Source organism: Leptonychotes weddellii, chromosome 10 (genome assembly GCF_054177405.1).
Source record: "Leptonychotes weddellii isolate Sample4059 chromosome 10, ASM5417740v2, whole genome shotgun sequence".
Taxonomy (NCBI): Eukaryota; Metazoa; Chordata; class Mammalia; order Carnivora; family Phocidae; genus Leptonychotes; species Leptonychotes weddellii.
The window spans coordinates 97249769-97266372 of NC_138378.1; the positions used below are offsets into that span (position 1 = coordinate 97249769).

General features: G+C 37.3%; 1 long non-coding RNA gene across 1 annotated transcript in view; it reads left to right on the forward strand.

Moving 5' to 3' along the window:
* The first annotated feature begins 9621 nt into the window (after positions 1 to 9621).
* LOC145715953 (uncharacterized) overlaps positions 9622 to 16604 on the forward strand; it is a 304585-nt gene continuing 297602 nt past the window's right edge. The window contains exon 1 of the long non-coding RNA XR_014138269.1: positions 9622 to 9660. This is a non-coding gene — a long non-coding RNA (uncharacterized LOC145715953). The remainder of the gene's footprint in view (positions 9661 to 16604) is intronic.

The following is a 16604-nucleotide window of genomic DNA, read 5'->3' on the forward strand; positions in this document are numbered from 1 at the left end:
CAATAAATGTCAGATCAAAATTATAAAAAAGCAAACAATACAAATATGTGTTCATATATAACACACAAAACTAAAAATAAAAGCAAAAGAATAATTAACATAAAAATTAGAATTGTAGTTGAATCCACTTAGGGGAGAGGGAAGGTAATGAAATCAAGAAGGGCACACAGGGATCCTCAAAGTTAATGGTAATGGATAGTTTCATGATTAGGATGGTTGGTTCATAGGTTTTACTATTATTTCTGAAACTATACAAAACAATATGTACACTAGTATACACACATCCATATTTGTAGGTATGATACATTTTATAATAAAATGGTGAACGTGGAATGTGGCAAACAATGGTGGATATAAACAAACCCTACAAGGACACCGCCACTACTCTGAGAATTAAATATTGGTGACAGTTGTTAGGTGAGATATACCAGTTTAGAGATCTTTGTTTCACAATTATAGAAACAAACTGAAAATTTGTAATATTGCTTTAAAATGCCAATTTACTGAGAATATGTGAGATTATGGACAAGAGATTATGGAATGAGATTACAGAATTTGTTCATCCATTCTTGAACAATGAGTGATTTTTTATTTTTATTTATTTTTATCTTTTTTGTCTTTTTAATTTAAATTCAATTAACATCTAATGTATTATTTGTTTCAGGGTTACAGGTCTGTGATTCATCAGTCTAATATAATATCCAGTGCTCATTACAACACACACCCTCCCCAATGTCCATCACCCACTTGTCCCATCCAAGTGTGACTTTAAAAAAACCTCACATGTGTTAGTTACTATTCTAGATGAGGTGTTTAGAGCATTAAACAGTAGATGAAATTTGGCTCTCTTGGATCTTTCCATCAAGATGCAATGGGGGAAGACTTATAATAAGAAAATAAACTAATATATATAATATATTAAGGGCTGATAGCTATTATGAGAAAAAAATAGATCCAGATGACTTCAGCTTTTGGCCAAACAAGGTAATTTGCCTTTTCAATTAAAAAAAAAATTCAAAATTGAACAAAATATATAATGTAAGTATTTTCAAACACTGAATAAAAGACAACATAGGACTATGATCCTTTAGAAAAGGCAAACACACAGTGTGAGGCCAGTGATTGACCAAGATTTCCCTGGATTTCCATCTATGGCACTTGGCTATTGTAGAGCAGGAAGATGGACCCCAAGCAGAAAAGTGGGCTGAATTTCTGGGTTGAGGAAGCAGAGGAAGCAGAGCAAAATTCCATGCTGCCTTAAATATTTGAAATTTGTGGGGTAGCATATTAGAGGAGGTAGCTGAACAGAGGGAGGACCCAAACATCTGTGTGGGAGTTCCTCATATATAATTGGTCAAGGATTGAGCTGCACACATGGCAGGCAAGTATTTATAAGGTCTAGCAGAGACAGAGCTGAAAGAGGTCAGCTGATTATTAGAGGTTCTGTAGTTCTGGAAGACCCTGGAGTTCCAGCCCAGTCAGAGTAGAGAGGCCTTCCTGGGTAGCTGGAGCTGTCAATGCTAGAGACCTCACAATGTCCACATTTTTGGTATTTTAAGGATATTATCACATCTATGGCAAAGGACATACCACATTTGTGAATTCAAAACCAAAAAAAAAAAAAAAAATCTGCCACAACAAATCATAGGACCAAGTCTGACAGAACCAACATCATCCCACAGTAATTTGATTAACTGCCGGAACAAAAGTCAACGCCCTCTAAAGGATGGAGTCATAACTCAGACTCCCTACACTCCATTGTCCATAGTCTAATGCATACAATGAAAACTACTAGACTTGAGAAGAAATAGGAATATATTGCCCATAGTCAAGAAAAATAAAGTCTATCAAAACTAAATCTAGAACTAGCAGACAAAGATTTTTAAACAGCCATTATGTACATATTCAAGGACTTGAAGGAAAATGTGGTTATGCTGAATGAACAGCTGGAGAATCTCAAAAGAGAAATTAAAATTCTAAAAATATAAAAATTGAAAATTTAGAACTAAAAGTGTAATATCTGAAAAGAAAATTTTAGATTGCACAGGAATGCATCATTGAACTTGAGGATGGATCATTAAAAATTATCCAATGTGAAGATGAGAGAGAAAGATGATTAAAATAATAAACATCCTCAGCGACCCATAGGATATTATTGATTGGTCAAGTACATATGTAATTCAACCAGAAGGAGAGGAAATAAATAATAGAACAGAAAAAATTTAGAGAAACAATGGGCAAAAGTTTCTCAAATAGGGTGAAAGATATAAATTAAACATATATGAGGCTCAGTAAACTGCAGAGTAGAGACAAAGAAAAGCCACACTTTGAAATATATTTCAACCTCTAGAAACCAAAGATGAAGAGGAAATCTTGCAAGCAGCCAGAGAGAAAATGATTTGTTACTTCAAATTGATGGCAAACTTCTCACCAGAAGCAGTAAAGGTTAGAATAAGTGGGATGATATCTTTAAAGTGTTGAAAAAAAGAGAAAAACTTGTCAATTGAGATGCTATATCCATCAAAAATATTCTTTAAGGGATGCCTGCTTAAGCATGTGACTCTTTTTTTTTTATTATGTTATGTTAATCACCATACACTACATCATTAGTTTTTGATGTAGTGTTCCATGATTCATTGTTTGCTTATAACACCCAGTGCTCCATGCAGAACGTGCCCTCTTTAATACCCATCACCAGGCTAACCCATCCTCCCACCCCCTCCCCTCTAGAATCTTCAGTTTGTTTTTCAGAGTCCATCATCTCTCGTGGTTCGGAGGGGGAGACGAAGCATGTGACTCTTGATTTCGGTTCAGGTCATGATCTCAGGGTTGTGGGATCAAGTCCCACATCAGGCTCCGAGCTGAACATGGAGCCTGCTTAATATTCTCTCTCTCTCTGCACCCCCATCCCCACCCCTGCTCACACTCACACACTCTCTCTCAAAAAACAAATTCTTCATGAATAAAAACAAAAAATTTTTCAGATAGATAAAACATAGAGAATTCATTTCTAGCTAATCTACACTACAATAAATGCTAAGGTAAGTTCTTTATATTTAAGGAAAATGAGATCAAATGGAAACTCCATTTTATATGAAGTAATGAAAAATATTATACATACTAAACATGTGAATAAACATACAATACTTATGTTTTCTTTATTTCCTCAATTTTAAAAAAAGATAAATGACAGTATTTTTTAAAGATTTATTCATTTTTTTAAAAGATTTATTCATTTAATTTAGAGAGAGAGAGCACAAGTATACACAGGGAGGAGGGGCAGAGGGAGGGGGAGAGAGAGAATCTTAAGCAGAGTCTGCACTAACTGATGTGGGGCTTGAGCTCACAACCCTGAGATCATGACCTGAGTCGAAACCAAGAGTCCGACGCCGAAACAGATGAGCCACCCAGGCGTCCCATGACATATGACAGTTGTTACAGCAAAATTTATAACACCGTGTTGTGGGATTTATAAAATCTATTCATATATATGTAATACCTATGACAGAAACATAAAGGTAGGGAGTAAATGGAACCATGCTGCTGTAAATGTATCATGTTTTATATAATGTAGGATAATGTTAACTCAAAGTAGATTATGATAAATAAATGAAGCATACTGTAAACCTTAGAACAACTAACAAAATAAAAAAAAAAGAAAAAGAAAAAAGAAAAGAAAGAAAATACAATATGAAGAGGTACAGCTAAGAAGCCAATAGAGGAATTGAAACTGAATTCCAAAAAATATTTGATTAATCCTAAAGGAGGAAGGAAAAAGAAATGGAAAAAAATTGGACTAAAAGAAAACAAATGGCAATAGAGAGCCAAATTCAATCATATCAAAACATTAAACAAAAATGGCCCCAAACCTTCAATTTAAAGCCACAGATTTTCACATTGGATAAAAACAGAACTATTTCTATGCTATCTACAAGAGAGACAGTGTTGTTTAAACTAAAACCTCAAACAGCTTTATTTATTCTGTTGTTCAGTCTCTGCTTTCAAATTATTGCCTTAAAATATAAATCTCTAAAGGTAACTTTAGCTATATTATTGATGACATCATATGTTTTGTCTCCAGCTCCATCCTCTTTTTGTGCTATGATTGTCACATGATTGTGCTATATTGTCACATTAGATGACACATACCTAAGGGCTGACTTAATCATTCTACCCCCAAAACACACATTACCTCCCCATTTTTCTTTCTCCATTCATGGAATTATCATTTTTTGCAAATTGCCTGGGTTCAAAACTTTTGATTGAAGTGAACTTAGTTAAATTCCATCATCTTTTAATCACTAAATCACTCTGCATTTTTTTTTTTTCAAAATGTCTCTTTCTAATGCCACACCATTTAGGTCATCATTATCTCATATATGTTGTACAGTGTCCACAAAGCGTTTAAGCAGAAATGACAGATGTTACCTCTGTGTGGTTCTCTAATTCCTGCACACATTTTGGTTTTTACTCATGTTCTTGACTTCTTCTGTTAATGGATGGAAGTCATTAAAACAGCCCCTGATAGCTATTCTTAGGTATTAAATTGATTTCCATTGAATTTCAAACTTAGGGACTTTGTAGTCACTGGGTGCTAGAACCATAAATATACCATCAAAGAGCCAAGAATTCCAGGTGAGGTATTATAGCTGCTGGGAGAAGTACAGAAATAAAAAAAAAATGCATTGAGGAGGTTAGGAATAATAGATTTATATACCTCTATCACCCATCCCCTAAGCCCTGGCAGCCTAGCATGGAGGGACTGCCTTCTCCATGGAAGGAGAGTGAGGTGAGTGCCAACTTCATTGTTGACCCAAGAGATGGCCTGCCCCAGGGTGGCTCCCTGGGGTCTCCCAGGAACTCAGGCCCCCAGCTTACCCAGTGCCTGTCACCTCTAGTGGCGCCAGGCCCCTCCTGCAATCCCAGGTGGCTTCTGTAGCACTAGGCTTCCAGTGGGCTTCTGGGAACCCAGGCTTCTCCCTCCCTTCCACCTCAGCTTGTCCTGCTGGTTCCGGGACACCTGGGTGGAGCCCACGGCCCTCAGGCTCTCAATCAGCCCCCACAAACCCAGGCTCCTGGCTGGGTCCAGTAAAGGAAACTAAGATGAAACAGAATGAACTATACAATTAAACATTATTTAAAATTAATTTTAATAATAAATTTAAATTAGTTTTAATAATAATAAATTAATAACTTAATATGTTGTACTTTCAAGTCTTTTCTTTCTGAACACTCATGAAATTCTTAATCATGATTTCTTAATCTTTAGCAGTATCTTTGGCCTAATTTATTCTGGTTTCTTCTCTTTTTTTCTGAGATCAGAGTATGCTTTATCTGTTTACTTATTTGAACACATTCATACTGGTACATGTAAGGAATTGTCAGCCACATGGTCTGCACTGCAGTTTCTAGACCTTAAAAAAGAATCCTCATCCACTTTATATCCTGGGCTTTACTGTAGAGAACTTAAGGAAGTTGTCTTTCTACAAAACTCTTTACAAAAGTTTGCAGTGTTTTTTCTCCTCCTTCTTCTCCCCCACCCCTCCTCCTCCTTTTTCTTCTTTCTCTTTGTAATTCCAGTAATGCATTTTCCTTTCAAAGAACCATTTTTCCCTGCCTTTTTTCTGGCTCTAAATTGAAAAAAGTTGCCCTGATTGCTGCCAAAATCATTGGGCTTAGTGATTCTTTCTATGCAGTACAGAAAACATACCCCTTGGATTAAAACCCAGGTTTGCATCTTGACTCATGTAAACCACATGTACCGTGTGAAGACAGCAAAGAAGGAAAGAGGGGACAAGTACCTTCTGATACTTTTGTGATTCAGCAGTGCTCTTACCATCAGGGACTTTGGACACTTGTCTATGAATATGTGGTCTGTATTTTCTTGAATAATTTTGTTGAGTTCCCCTAGTATATAGCAGAGTTATGTCTGACAATAATCCAGCCTATTAAAGCTGTGGTAAGGGGAACTAAGGAAAGGACTGTGTGCTTGCTGGCTCTAGTGTTTCCACTGAGCAGCCCACCCCTGGAGAGACTTCTAGAACCAATGAGAGCCTGAATGAGAAGGAGAACTAAACGTAGGGCATGGTCCATGTAAAGAGAGTCCTTATGGGTCTATCTCTTAAATAAATACATCTGAAAATAGCCTTCCCTTTTCCATAGGAGTGCCAGGTCTCCAGTACACAATCCTGACTCCGCAGAACTCCCCCAGACATGCCAGAGTTCTTTCTTTCTGTTCCCTTCCAACTAGATTTCAATCCCAAGTGACAACTTCTCCTACGCAAAATCAACAGGGCTATAACCAGAGCTAGAACTAGAGATTAATGTGAGAGGAGAGGGCTTGAAGAGAAAATGAGAGGAAGAAATAAGATTAAAAGTCAACCCTTTGCAACAAAGAGCCTAGAGCAAAGGGCCTAAATTCCGCTCCCTCCACCTTTGGATCACACCACTAAGCTGGTTCCTGCATCCTGGCTGCCAAGCACTTTATGGATGAGCAGCTCTTCTGAAGAGAAATCTGTGCATTTAGGAATGAGTCTTTGAACCATAATATATGCTTTTTTTGAGTTATGTTATTACATTTATGTAACAGGGAACTGAGTGCCATTAATTCACTTCTGGATAGGAAAGTTATTAATACAGAATGCAATTGTGGTCTTTTATTTATGACCACTTTTGTTTTAACTCTGCATTAAAATTAACTCAGCACTGCATTTCAGGTATTGATTTGGAATCTTAAAGTTTAATTTATTACCTTAATCAGAATCTAGGGTATTTAGACAGCATTTGCCTTTCCCCTGTGGAATGTCACTCTATGGCTGTCCTCTGGCATCTCTCTTCTTTTCTTTTCTTGCCTTTCTTTGGGTGTTTAACAGCTCCCTCAGGGCATTGCCAATTATTTATGACATACTTCTCCTTGTAAGATCTAGTTGGAAAACATGTTCCTATGGCAACTGCTGTTTTCAAACAGGATGGTTCCAACTTCAAAACAATATCATCAAATATGCAACAGCACATATATCTTTTAATGGCAAGCGTATTCTAATGATTTGTACAACCAAATCTGAAAATCTGAACACTTGAAAAAAAAAAAGATGAAATGCTTGGAAAGCCCATCCGATTGAGTGGGCAATGAGGTGATTACCTGTAGAAAACTTCTGGGGATTAGTCTGACTTGGCATTATTTAGGGACGTCTGGTGAGAGGAGCATAAGCTTTGAAATTATTTTGAGCAGAGACCTGTGACCTTCATGAACTAAAATTACCAGAGATGGACTAAATCTGGGTTTTGACATTTCTCTCTTTTTAGTACATTTAAAAAATTTTAAACCCCTACTGAAATCTGTTCAATCAAAGCACAATCACTGGGACCACAGCACCAAATACTACATTTTATAACCAGAGTATTTATTAGCTTATTACTCAGCTATAGTTTGTTTTCTTTGTCCCACTGTTTATTCATTTCAGTGCCAAGGAAATGAAGGGCAATGTTACTACTGAGTGATACTCCTTACCAGAGAGCTTTGTTAAGCAGGTTACTGAGGCAAGATCACTCTATATCCTTGACTGTTATTTTTTCTTTTGTTTGTTGAGAGACAGTCATTTTCTCTCACTGCATTCAAACCCAAATTTTGCTAGTTACCATGGTAATATTTTTGAAGTCAGTATCATTCTAATGTTTCATCATGACCTATTATGATATAGCTTGGATTTGTAGACTCCATTTGTCCATCAGTCATACTGGAAAATTCTGAGGGAGGGAGGTATAGAGGGAGGAATTGAGGGAGGGAGGAATAGAAAGAGAGAGAGAGAGAAAGGGAGAGAGAAAATGAGAGAGGGAGAGAGAGAGAGAGAGAGAAAGAATCCCAGATAATTATTGTATAAGAATGTAAAAATGAGCCTATATAACTTCAGAGCAGCATATTGTGTTGAGGAGGACAAATTATTCTTCTAATCCTTATTCAGCTGTAATACAATATAAATCCAGGCACAAATTATTAATTAAGTCCATTGTAGGAATATGCTTGTTCCTTGATTTTAAGCCAAGAGACTACCCAAGATGTGTATAAATACGTAGGAAAAAATCAGAATGTTCAAATTAAAGCTGCAATGTTACAGTCCCTGCTGAGGAGTTCACTTTTAGAGACTTTGGATCTGATTCATGATTGGAAGCCTCTCCTTTAATGTACATCAATTCTGAGTGAGGCCTACCAGCATGTGGGCCCCTGGGAGATAGATGGTGCAAACTGGACAGCAATACCACAAGAAGATTTTAATCCCTGGTCAAAAGTCAGTGTCTAGGTGTGGAATAGAAGGAGCCTGATTTTATAAGAACAGAATAAGTTTCATCTTACCCTGATCCTATAATTCTAACAATCAATTACCCCTTTGGGTTTCATGTAGCTCCTCACCTCCCTAAGGCTAACACAGCATTTGTGATAATTTGCAAAACTTAGGAAATCAAATAATTATAATATTTTGTAGCAGGGATACACATCAACCATGTAGTGCCATGTATTTTCAATGAGGGCAATACTGGTTCTTGGAGAGGAAGAAAAAATCTTAATCTTTTTATGTATAAAACACAGATATACATATATTAGATAAACTCATATATAGTATATGTGTGGTAAAATCTTATGAGAGAGTATTTTAAAAAATGTCTTAAAAAAGACTCCTTAGGGGAATAATAATGAAGAAAATAGTTGAGAAGCACTAATCTAAGAGTAAGTTCCAGGTAGATTAACTGACCGGACCAATTTCCATAGATAGTGCAAATACAGCTCTTGGTTTGAAATCTCTTGACTTCCTCACAAAATTTCTACATTTATTCAGCAAACATTTATTGTGTGTCTGTCATGTGTTACAAACTGTTAAGACTGGAGACACAAAAACAAAAATGTCATGGTCCCTAACATCAAGGAGACTCTGAAGCCTGATGATTATAGAGCAATGTGGTAAGGGCAGCAGTCAGAACAAACAGCATACAGATCCCCTGCCCTATGGAAGAACTAATTAATTTCACATGTTGATTTAACTTAATATGTCCTCATTTCTATGAGCTTGACACTGGTTTCTCATGTGAAATTGTTATTTGGGACACACACTATGTACTTTGTAAGGGTGTCACAGAGAGAGCATTAGACTTCAAATAGACCATCTGGACTTGAATCCCTGGCTTTTGTCTTTGGTAGTCATCCAGATAATTTTTGGTTGGCTGTGGACATGCTCATGTATTTGAACTTTGGTTTTCTCAACTATTGATGTCACTGGATTTCTCTGAGAATTAAATCTCATAAAAAATATCTATTCAAACCTAAGAAGACACTTGGGTGTTTCTCTGGCATAAATCAGATGTTTTGTCATAAACCTTAGGGCCTGACTCTCAGTAAGTAGGAGACTGATCGCTCTGTTTCATCAGCTAAATTTGTCACCTTCTTGTGCTCTGCTGCCTGGGGCCTACTCCTTGGAGATACATTTTTTAACTCATGGGGTCCATCTGTGGGACTTCAACATGAACACTGCTAATTGGGGTGATGAAGAAAACCTTGCATGTTAATACTGACTTCTGGTTAGATCCATTGGCAGGAATGTAGCTTGCTCCTGATGACTACAGTCAAGTCAGTGAAAGCTGGAAGAACAAGAGGGAACCAAGGGCTCACACGTGAGTGATCTATTTAGTAAGTGCCTCTCTGAAAGTGAATGGTGACTCTGGATTTTGCTGAAGGTTTATTGTGTATAAATAAATGACCACCTAAATGAGAACAAGCAGAGACTATTTATTTAGAGTTTGTTATAGCAAGGGAGTCTTTGTATTTGGCAGAAACTCAAAGATAGGCTGGGTAATGGGAAAGCAGTATAGTAAAAATAAAGGGGGGAGGGATGGGGAAGGCTTTAGGTATTCTCTGGAGGCTGTTGGCATATAAGGTGGGCTAATTTAGAAGCACAGCATCTATATGTTTGGTTTAGGGATATTTGGCTTTCTTTGATGATTCTGATTTGAGTGGAAGGCAAAAAATAGGTAAGTTCGCAGTCATTGACCAAGTCCTGACCTTTTGGGGCCAACAGTTATTGCAGAAGTTGTGGTTTGGCTTCCTGGATTGGTTGCCGCAGAGATTGTGGGTCAGATTTCTATTGTCATGTATGGTCTGGTCATTGTTCATTTGTATATGCAACCTTTTAGTTGGTACGCACATTGCTCTGCTATAGGTAACTTAAAAAATATATGAATTAAACCTCCTTGGGACCCTATTAAGAAACAGGTTGGCCAGGCTAAATAAAAGCAAAGCCCAGCCTGAGTGCTTCAATAAATCTGGGAATAACTATGACACAAATTTCCTGAACTATCTGGAACTTGTACAACTTCCTTGCATCTATTTCCCCCAAGATGATTAGAACTAAAAGTTTAAAATAAAAAAATCTCATGTTCTAATTTCCTATAACATCCAGTAAAAGAGCGGTTGGGAGGGTTGTGTCATTATTTACAGCAGTTCTGGGATGCAGGAAAGTAGATGGAAGGAACTCTTGGGTCAGATTTAAAAGCTGGCTAAAGCAAAAGGGTACAAAAGAGAACCCTCTTACACTGTTGGTGGAAATGCAAACTGGTGCAGCCACTCTGGAAAACAGTATGGAAATTACTCAAAAATTAAAAATGGAATTACCATATGATCCAGCAATTCCACTTCTGGGTGTATGTTCAAAGGAAATAAAATCACCATCACAAAGAGATATCTGCACTTCCAATGTTCACTGCTGCATTATTCACAACAGCCAAGACATGGGAACAACCTAAGTGTCCATCAGCAGATGAATGGATAAAGAAAACATGATATACACATATACAATGGAATACTATTCAGCCATAAAAATATGGAAATCTTACCATCTGCAACAACATGGATGGAACTTGATGGCATTATGCTAAAGGCAATAAGTTAGACAAAGAAATACTGTATGATCTCACGTACATGTGGAATCTAAAAACACTGAATTCATAGAAACAGTAGAATGGTGGTTGCTAGGGGAAGGGGCAGGGGAAATGGGTAAAGGTGATCAAAGAGTACAACCTTCCAGTTATTAAAAAAAATAGAATAAAAAAATAAAAGCTGATTGAATCCTTGGAGCCAGAGTCCAGAAATTAGGGAAGAGGGGAAAAAATAGCATTGATGACTATAAGCACTGATAAGAAGTTGATGACTTAGGTCAAGTACTGTGTCAGAACCTAACAAATATCTCATTCACTCTTCACAAACTGCAAGGTAAAAAGTATCCCCATTTTACAGATGGGGAAAATGAGACACAGAGACAGTAAATGTTTTACCAGATTATAGAAATCATAAATGTAGGATCTAGTATTATCACCATCTACATCAACATGATATTATTATTCCAGGAGACTTTTGCCAGCAATATAAAAGTTGCAAATAACTTTATTATTCATTCTAAAAATTTCCTGAAAGACTCATTAAATCTTCAGTAGAAAGTATCAGTGGACTATTTACTCCCAAATATTCTTTGAACCCCTCACCTCAAAATCTTCACCTTGCTGATTCTACCAACCCTGAACTATCACACCAACACCTTTACTTAATTCTAGTCAAGCCTCTCTGCTGAAACCAGACTTCAAAATCTCACTAAATCAGCCCTTGTTCTTCTCCCTTCAAGACTTAGTAGTGTTAGAGGTCTCTTACTGTGGTAAGCAAGATATTCTACTTTATCTTATCTGGTTAATTTCTTCATGTAATATGCATTTAACATATCTGTGGGGCTAAATTGCATATGTCCTCTCCTCTTCATACTTGATACATCCTTTATTGATACATTTTCTTTGTTCTAACTCCACTGTCTCTGTCACTTGGATCAGCTGAGATGTGCCCACACTCTCATATAGACAGGGAGACAGGCATACACATGCATGGAATCAAAACCCTTCAACTGCACCTCAGTTTAACTTCAGAGACAAAGGTCCCATGACACTGCTCTCTCCTTTTCCTGGCTTATGTGGGTGAAGTTTTAAACAGAAGTAGACTATAGCCTTTTTCTGGGTGATAATCCATGTGAAAAGATTATTACCAACTACAATATAATCTCTTATTTTATGTCTGTGATAGAAAAAAGTGCTGCGATGTAGAGACATCCAAATTGTAAAGTAGTATTAACATACCTCTATTGTTATTATTCCTTCTGGGGACAAAGTAAGTGTTTAGACCTAGGTAAGCAGAGGAGGAGAGAGAAGGGAGTAGTGAGTCTTGATGAGTAAATAGTAGCTGAACATAAAAGGACCTTTCTATATAGTCCATGAATAACTATTTGAGGATCAGATTCAGTAAGGTGTGGAGTGGGAAAAAAAGCAACTCAGAAAGAAAACAGTGCCATAATTTTTGTCCCGACCTTTGATGTTTTACAAAATAGGCGAAACAACCCCAGTTCTGTTGTCTGAAACCCCTTATTCTCAGTAATAAAGAATAAGAAACAGAGTGGAAGATGTGTGGAAGTCAGAAACTTGACAAATGTGGATGAAAACCATGAAAATTACCAAGTGGCGAATGGTTTTAAAAGGCTAAAGGTGGTTTTTTTGGAAATTAATGTGTAAAAGTTTCAATATTTCAACAATGTCTATAGTGCTACAGGCTACATACATATCTTTGTAAAATCAGATAAATTAGACATAGCCTTCAGGCAACAGTGGGTTACTATTTATAAGGAAAGCAGAATATTTGCCTCTCTGGAGACAGCCCTAAAGAGCCATGGTGAATTAGAACAACTGAATCTGAGTTATTACCAATTCCACAGTGTGCAAGTAGATGTGGGTATTGGAAGTGGTTTGTTTATGCTAAGAAATTAAGGACATAAAATTATATTTTGAACGGAAGGAAATTAGTGGTAAATATCAGGTAATGAGATTCTAATACCACAACATTTCAAGGTTGTTTTGAAATCCATTGTGGGCAATGCATAATCCAAACAGGAAGACAAGAAATTAGGTGTGATGAAGCAGGACATTTCCCTTCGCAGCATGCATTTGAGATGGAGGAGCAGTTTTCTCCAATATGCAGTTGGAGAGTACTTGTTTCCTTAGAGTGATGGAACAGGAAACTGAATAGTAAATGAAAATCCAAATGTCAGATGGAATTGCACAGCTTTGAGTCCCCTAGTATTTTAATCCTTAGAAATTGCAGGATTCTGAACTTGGAGTATGTTACAGCATCAAATTCTCATCTATTCAATTTCTGCTTTCAGCATGAAATTTTGCAGTTTGTTTGGAAAATTAAAGTATTTTTCTTTTGCATTTTCAACTTGATATTCACATATAATATTGAATATCTTGGGTCTGAGGGTAACATAAATATTTTTATACTGTTATAATTTTTATTGCAATTAATGGGCAACTTTTACAGCTCTACATCCTCCCTTATTATTTCAGCCTCTTCCCTTTCAAAATCAGTATTTTATGAGAAAGATAAATTAGCAGGCTAAAATATACCTGCTAATAACCAAGCAGGAATGATTTTGACAAACTGATTTCATGATTCGATTGGTACTTTAATAAGTAAAATAACTGAAAAACATGTGCTTTATTTATATTAGAAATATTCCAGTCAGATGTATGGTTTCTTCATGGCAGAACTATAAACATTAAATTGTTACATGTACTTTTTACATTATTCTTGTTTCAAATGACTATTATATCATTCAGCAGCCTAAGAAATCTTCCAAACTAAAATTTACAGACACAGTTTAGTTACTCCATGAAAATACTCATTTACTATGAGACTAAAAAAGGAAGAATATACTTTTAAATTTGACCCATATTTGTAAAATTTTCTGTGAAAAAAACAAGAGAACAAGGAAACCTTCCTGACTGTATAATTACAGAATTTTCAGTCTTATTCTTCTCTAAAAAATATAACATGATGTCCTTCTTCATTCTTAGAGTTTTTACAGTATTTTTATGGTTTACAGTTGACTTGGGCAAATAAACAGAGGTGGTCATTACAAATCCAATGTCACATCCCATTAATTTCCTTCAGCAAGGTACTGGAGGCAGCTGGAGAAACTTTGCTTTATACCCAAGAGAATTTCTAGAGTATTCAATATCTACATTCCCAGAGGAAATGGAAGAGGAAGTTAAGAGGAGAGAAGGCAACAATTCAATTCAATTCAGCAAGTCTGCAGATAATTGTTGAGCCTAACTCAATTCAAAGCATTGTGCGAAGTATGAAAATCAGTAAGTTTGGTCAGTGCCCTCAAGGAACCTCTCTTCCTTTTTCTGTCCTAGTAAGACATAGATATTCCTTTTGAGACTCTCTCCTCCTCATTATTTAGCAGCCATTTGCTTTGGAACTGACCCCAAGCTCAGTTTCATGGATGGTCCCAAACTGGACTAACCAAGGAATTGGCAAACATTTCTGTGAAGGACCAGAGTGTAAATATTTTAGATTTCGTGGAACCATAGAGAGTCTGTCACACTACTCACCTCTGTCCTTGTAGTAGTCACAAAGAGAAAGTAAACAAACGAGTGTGTCTGTGTTCCTATAAAATTTTATTTACAAAAATGGGCTGTGGGCCAATTTGTCCTCTCTGCCGCAGTTTGTGGCAGTGCTGAACCCTGGTCTAAACCAAACTCCAGTGCTACAGCGACTGATTCAGGCATCAACTAATCAATGTGTGACATTTCCTTAGGTAAAGGGATTCTTGGGAAATGGGGTTAGGCAGGTGAAAACCCAAGATTTCTTTTTTCAATTATTACGGGATATGGTTTCCTCTATCTGCCATATGTGAAGGAGTAAGTTATGGTTGCTGTCAGCAGCCAGCTTACTACCATGAAAGAGGCCAGTTCTGATGATGAGGCCAACTCATGGGCAGAGCAGAGTGAAAAAATGTAAGATGTCACACATATTTGGAACCCAAGTTCTTCTTTAACCATGATGGAAGCCTGTCCCACTTCTTGACTTCTCAGTTAAAATATTACAGTATGGTAGAGGCATAGGGTTTCCAAGGAAGAACAGTGGGTGACTGTTCTGCAGTCAGTCTGAGGAATCCAAGCAATGTCTCAGAGTGGACAACTTGAAGATGAGTAGGAGGCCTGCCAATGAACTGAAATCTCCAATAAGAACCAGGAAATGTCTGAGGTACTGCTATGTAGTGTGGTTGATATTGGCAATTAATCAGGAAAATAAGGTGGATTTAGAGATACACCAGCCAGATGCAGGGCACAGGTAAATCCCCAGGGAACCAGGGAAAGGTAAAATAGGCATCAAATTTTATCTCCTACAGTCTCTTTGAGGGAAAATACAGATGTAATTAGTAAGAATATTAATAAAGTACTTAGGTATGGTGTAGGTGACACTTCCATCAATAAGCTTAAATGACAATAGATTATCACTAAAATTACTTTGAGTAGGGTGGATTAATTAACTGAAGGGCTTTTGTTTTGCAAAATGCTATATGAAAATTTGGGTCTAGAGCTAATTTGTTCATATAATGTTAGAAAGCCAGATTACTAACACCAGCTCTTTTCAGTCCTGTCCTTCCCAAAAAGAGCCTTTGGCTTTTCTTCTAAACAATGGCCAGCCAACATTTAAAGTGAATATCCATTTTAAGAGGCACCAAATTATTAGCCAGTTCCATGTGCCCAACCTATCTATCCAGCCTTGTCAGGAGGTGCTTACTGAAGGGATGCTGGCTTCAGGAGGAAAAACCCTCTAGTATCAAGATCCACTGGAGAAACCCAGACCAAAAGAAGCTTATCCTGACAATTCAGTCTGATCATGGTAGTTATTGTGAACTCACTCTGCAGACTTGCCATGTTAGTGATGGGAATTCAAAGATGAACTAGATGCAGTCCCTGCTCTCAGGAGTTGGGGTACTTCCCTTTGGCTGACTCTCACCCACCTCCCCCACACACTTTATTATTCCCTTTTTCTCAGCCTTCTGCAATCTATCACTTTATAAATTGGTATCTGACGGTGATCTCAAAAAATGCAGTAAGACAAAGCCTGAGGTTAATTCTCCATTTCAACTGCCTTGATTAGCCACTAATTAAATGTTTTGTTAGAAAACCACCCTTAATGAGCAACTAGATTATATTAATTATCTGTTCCTTGAATCTTCTAGAACACTAGTCCTTACCCTTGGCTTCATATTACAATTACCTGAAGGGCTTTAATAATACCGAGGCCAACCTCCACTCTCACAGATTCTGATTTAATTAGTTTGGGGTGAACTTGAGCATGGATATTTTTTGAAAACTCCTCCAGGTGATTCTAATGCACAGCAAAGGTGCAGACGGACTATTCTGGACTCCGACTCTGTATTGTCAAGAAGCCTCTTAGAGCCAGCTTCTTTTCTCTAGTGTCACCCTGAGAAGGTAGTTGTTAGTATGTCCCAGAACTTAGCCAATTCTCATGACTCATGACTCTGCCCATGACCTTCTGGTTTCTGCACTGGATTTCCTGAATGGAGAGTTGCTGGGTGAGCTGGTATGACATCTAAGAGGGAGTGGAAAGACTGAAGGGTTGCCCTGTACTGCTCCCTTCCTGCATTATTACTTACAGTCTCTCTCAGGGCCAGAGGCCATTGGCGGGGGCGGGGGGGGGGGGGGGAGTG